This window comes from Liolophura sinensis, chromosome 6 (genome assembly GCF_032854445.1).
Source record: "Liolophura sinensis isolate JHLJ2023 chromosome 6, CUHK_Ljap_v2, whole genome shotgun sequence".
Taxonomy (NCBI): Eukaryota; Metazoa; Mollusca; class Polyplacophora; order Chitonida; family Chitonidae; genus Liolophura; species Liolophura sinensis.
The window spans coordinates 50069927-50075442 of NC_088300.1; the positions used below are offsets into that span (position 1 = coordinate 50069927).

A 5516-nucleotide genomic window follows, 5' to 3' on the forward strand; every position below is an offset into this window, starting at 1 on the left:
AGGCAATAAGGAGGAGTTTCCGGGATTTCAACCGTTCTAAATGTTTTAGCGCACCTGAATTTTGTTGCCTTCTTACAAAAAGTTCTTGCTACTGCTGGTCATTTCCACTTAAAATAATGCAAGTACAGCGGTCAAGTTTAAACTCAAATAAAAAAAATAAAAACATAAAAAGGGGGAGAAAAATATTTTCATCATTTCAATTTATTTTACATTTGTACATTATTTGGGGTGCCGTATCAAGATCGTAACCTTAATATTCCTCGTCTTCTCCCTCTCCTTCCTCCTCCACGGAGTCGACGCCGACTTCCTCGTAATCCTTCTCCAGAGCAGCCAGATCCTCCCGAGCTTCGGAGAACTCTCCCTCCTCCATACCCTCTCCCACGTACCAGTGGACGAAAGCACGTTTGGCGTACATCAGGTCAAACTTGTGGTCAAGACGAGCCCAAGCTTCAGCAATGGCGGTTGTGTTGCTCAACATACAAACAGCTCTCTGGACCTTGGCCAAGTCGCCACCAGGGACAACGGTTGGTGGCTGGTAGTTTATGCCGACCTTGAACCCAGTGGGACACCAATCGACGAACTGGATGGTTCTTTTGGTCTTGATTGTGGCAATGGCAGCGTTGACGTCTTTGGGCACGACATCACCTCTGTACAGCATACAGCAGGCCATGTAATTTACCATGACGCGGGTCACATTTCACCATCTGGTTAGCAGGTTCGAAGGTAGCGTTAGTGATTTCAGCCACAGACAACTGCTCATGGTAAGCCTTCTCTGCGGAGATCACCGGTGCGTAGGTAGCAAGAGGAAAGTGAATACGTGGATAGGGCACCAGGTTGGTCTGGAACTCGGTCAGGTCGACATTTAGGGCGCCGTCAAACCTCAGTGAGGCAGTAATGGAACTGACGATTTGGCTGATAAGTCGATTCAGGTTAGTGTAGGTTGGACGCTCGATGTCGAGATTACGTCGACAAATGTCGTAGATGGCCTCGTTGTCGACCATGAAGGCACAGTCGGAGTGCTCCAGAGTGGTATGGGTGGTCAAAATAGAGTTGTAGGGCTCGACCACCGCCGTGGACACCTGGGGTGCTGGATAGACGGCAAACTCCAGCTTGGATTTTTTGCCATAGTCGACGCTTAGGCGTTCCATGAGAAGGGAAGTAAATCCAGAGCCGGTGCCTCCTCCAAAGCTGGTGGAAGATGAGAAATCCCTGAAGACCGGTACACTGGTCAGCCAGCTTGCGGATTCGATCCAGCACCAAGTCGATGAGCTCTTTACCCACCGTATAGTGACCACGGGCGTAGTTGTTGGCTGCATCTTCCTTACCCGTGATCAGTTGCTCCGGGTGGAAAAGTTGCCGGTATGTACCCGTGCGAACTTCGTCTGAAATGGAAATAAAATTACTTTAACCCATAACTTATTTATTAGTTATACGGGGTTGTTGGTGGAGGTAGACCACGTATCTCTGCTATATACGGACTTTCTGATTCACAGAGACACTTGCTTGGTTAATTTAGCTCCAGTATACTTTGTCACTTGAAGCCAAACACAGAAATCACTAACTTTTTTTTGGGGGGGGGGGGGGGTAAAATGTGAACATCAAGCAATGTTAAACCTTTATAAGGATTTGGAATGCGACTGTAGCAAAAATATATATCCATGGACAACGCTAGGTATTATATATTATGAGACATGATGAATCATGCCAGCTTTACTGTAACATTTTGCAGATCTCTTACCAACTACAGTTGGCTCCAGGTCAACGAAGACAGCCCGTGGAACGTGCTTCCCTGCTCCAGTTTCGCTAAAGAAGGTGTTGAAGGAGTCGTCCCCACCACCGATGGTTTTATCCGAGGGCATCTGACCGTCTGGCTGGATTCCATGTTCCAGGCAGTACAGTTCCCAACAGGCATTTCCGATCTGGACTCCGGCCTGGCCGACATGGACGCTGATACATTCCCGCTGTGAAAAATATACGTATCACGTTTACATACTGTGGCACGTTATCAACAGCGTTTACGCTTATGCAGATTTACAGCGCCAGAAGAACAGATTTTAGTGCTTCTGGCCATCTATTGATGGAGTATAAAGGACTTTAAGGAATATGTGCTTAAAAAAAAAAAAATCTTAAAAATGATGATTGTTTTTTTGTTTTTTTCCCCCCCATTTGATTACTGTTTAAATGCAATCAATGATAAGATTTATAAAACAAGCATGCTACAGGGCAAATCTAAATCTAATGAATATCTAAAAAAAATCTCCCTGAGCGTTTTGTTCTGTCCACAGTTAAGCAGAAATATGCTCCAAAATTAAGCATTTCATCAATATTACACACAAAAACGCTCGTGTTTTTTCATTCAGCCCAGAAATGTAAAGTACACAAGTTTGTGTTACAAAATAGTAAAACACAAACAAGATCTTATGCTAATTCGACACAGGACAGAGTTGATCAAATATGACACTTTGACACATACAGACATTTGTATTCATACCACCAATGTGTTTTTATATGTATCTGTACATCCCGGAGCTCCGCTTTCCACGTTTCTTTACCTAATTACAATGCACATCCTATATTATTTAAATCATACCTTTAAATACTTACCATGGTTGTAGTTGATTGAAGGAAGGTCTTGCTAAAGGGGTAGTCACCTCACAGTCGGACGGCAATGTGTCTGAAGCTGAGTTGAGCCTTGCTTTGATAGCGCCAGGGAGTGCCACCGGTTTTATACTACTCACGTTCGGTACGAATGTTTACCGTAACAGTCGCCTTGACAACACTTGCAAACTTGTTCAGTCAGGCTGGTCAATCTACTGTGTTAATTATAGCGCTGTTGGTAGCTGTGGATTATGTCACCCCATTGCACAACAAAACGCGGACTGCGAAAAACCCGACGAAGCCGAGCGACAAGCAGCAGCACGAACCTCTGGAATGCTCGGATTTTGCTCCTGCTTACCGTACCTGCCTTCCCTCTCAGCTTCACGCCTCAGAGGCAATGAGACATGCCTGTAAGAACAAATGCTTAGTCCGCAATGTAAGACGACACCAATGTACACTTTCAGCGGAACGTGTACATTTTATTCGGACCAAAACCTTGAATATAAAGATATGCAAGTGTGAATCTTGAATTCTGAAGAATTGCAAAGAGATTCTTTAAAATATAAACACTGTGATCTGTAGGTATTTTACATGCTAATCACAACGCTGCCTGTGCATGTAATGCTTTGTTATGCTTCAGATCATTTATATGGCGTTTTCCTTCTTATACAAACATATTTACAGAGCTATCTTACTTGAAAGTCATCAGACAGGATATCACCGAATGACACGACCTCGCTTAAAACCGATATGCTTTAGAACGCTTACAGCAAAGCCTGAAAAAGGTCAAGATAGTCGACCATGCAAGCGCTATGAGATTCGAATGATATAATTCATGTAATGCGAAATCCCGCTTCACAACGTGAATTTAATTCAAAATGATGACTGATACGCGAACACGAATCTATTCGATGACCTGCAAATCTCTCTCTAAAGCGTGTTTTTGTCTGACACCCGCCAAATTCGGGTTCGAATGGCAATAAATCGCATGGACATTTTTGGGGGCATATTTTGTTACCAACTAATCAGTCTGCTGTACTGAAAGTTATTTAAAAATGACATGAAGTTATCTGCGATTTACAGATTTACAGCCAACTCACATATAAGTGCCATGATTTTGACCAAATGATCACATTTCTGTGTTACAGTTCACACAGCCGGGCAGTTCTAGCTGGTAAAGAAATCCTCAGAAATTAAGGCTGATTTACTGTATGTCCCCAGCTTGCAAGAGAGACGCTCCACTTTTTAGCTGTGACAAAGGAATTAGTTTGATAATCTCGTCATATATAATATTATGTGTCCACTTGACAAATAGGGAAATTGAAAATTTTAATATCTAAGCTCTAACTGTGAAGAACGTCAAGCTTTCTAGGCAAGCTTGACGTATAGAGGCGACTAACAAAGAAACCTCCTGATACACAATAAGGCTTTTATAGCGAGCCTTGCTATGCTGTCAACAAATATTTGAAATATATTTTAAAATATATATGGACATTGTGCAAGAACTATCTTCGAATTATAAAATGATTTGTTCTGATTTTCGATTTATTTGGTTAGTGTTTTATGACGCACTAAAGAATATTTCACTTATGGAGGAAGGAAACCGGGTAGAGCCAGGGGGAAACCCACAACCATGCGTATGATGCAAACCTTCCCACGTACGACTGGAGAGGAGGCCAGCGTGAACTGGACCTGAAGTTAAAGCCACCGCATTCATGATAGGCTTTTGGGTCATCGCGCAGCGATCTGGTTTTCAATGTTATCATTCTCATATTGGGAGACAAAATTGTTTCCTGGTTCTAGCGTATTTTTGCCACGACGGAGCTGGGGTACTGAGAGCGTGACGTTGGACCCTAATCATTCTTTCTTCCACTCTAGATTATACTTTCTAAAAATATGAATTTGGATGTTCTCATTAAAGCATGGAAAACCATCGACTGCCTCCTGGTTTCTACATGGTCAGGCAACCTTTATTACCATTCATTCACCCGTCCATTTTAATTCTGGCGAGAGTCATGATATATGAATAATTCACATATAATGTAAACAGTGCATTTCGAGATGTATCATGTATCATGCCATGTTTTCGTGAACCCCGTGCGAACATTGACTTGTGGTCATGACAAACATGAGATAGCAGTAATAGTGTTAACATTGGCTTGAGCATTTAACATTGTTAACACAACACAATGAGTTCAAATCCACACCAGTCGGATTTCCTTAACTTGTAAAAACAAGTATGTAATTAGTGTACTGAAGAAACTGACTCCCTTACACCTATAACCCATAACCATTCCAGTGTTGAATTGTATAGAAAGTGCAAAGTTTAAATGCTTTATTCATTTACTTACATGGTGTTTAATACTCAATAATTTTAGCTTATATGACGGCGGTCGGATTTTATGTAAAGGAAAGTAAAGTGATCTGAGTAAACCAACATAAGCATTCCACTATGTACCTGGCCATTCACTTAACTTAAAATAGTAGCCGAAAGAGTGAGAGCTGTATTCGAGCCGAATAGCTTATCAGGCGCCTGTAAAAGCCATTTTGAAATAATAATTTGAAATAAAGATCAGTCTTAAAATAAGAATCGACCGTTTCCGAAATCTGCTCCACCTTTAAGACAAAAATTTACAATTTTGAAAATAAAAATTGCACTTTTGACACCTTGTCCAATTTTTTTCCCACGACTTTACGTTGGCGAAGCATTATATACAGAAGAGCTCTGCTTCAAAAGCGCCAGGAGGTACACGGATACACATAATTTGTCTGGTGAATTCATTAGAAAATCCGAAACATTCACCCATGCGTCTGATGCATTTATCGACTTCTGTATAAGATTAGCAGATAACATGCTCCAAGAATACATTTAAGTTACTTATGTCAAGGGAGGGTAGGAAAATAAAGACCGCCATGGG

The 5516-nt window shown here is 41.8% G+C and overlaps 1 pseudogene; it reads right to left on the bottom strand.

Moving 5' to 3' along the window:
• Positions 1–250: 250 nt before the first annotated feature.
• Positions 251–5307, bottom strand: LOC135467853 (tubulin alpha-1B chain-like; annotated as a pseudogene).
• Positions 5308–5516: the final 209 nt, after the last annotated feature.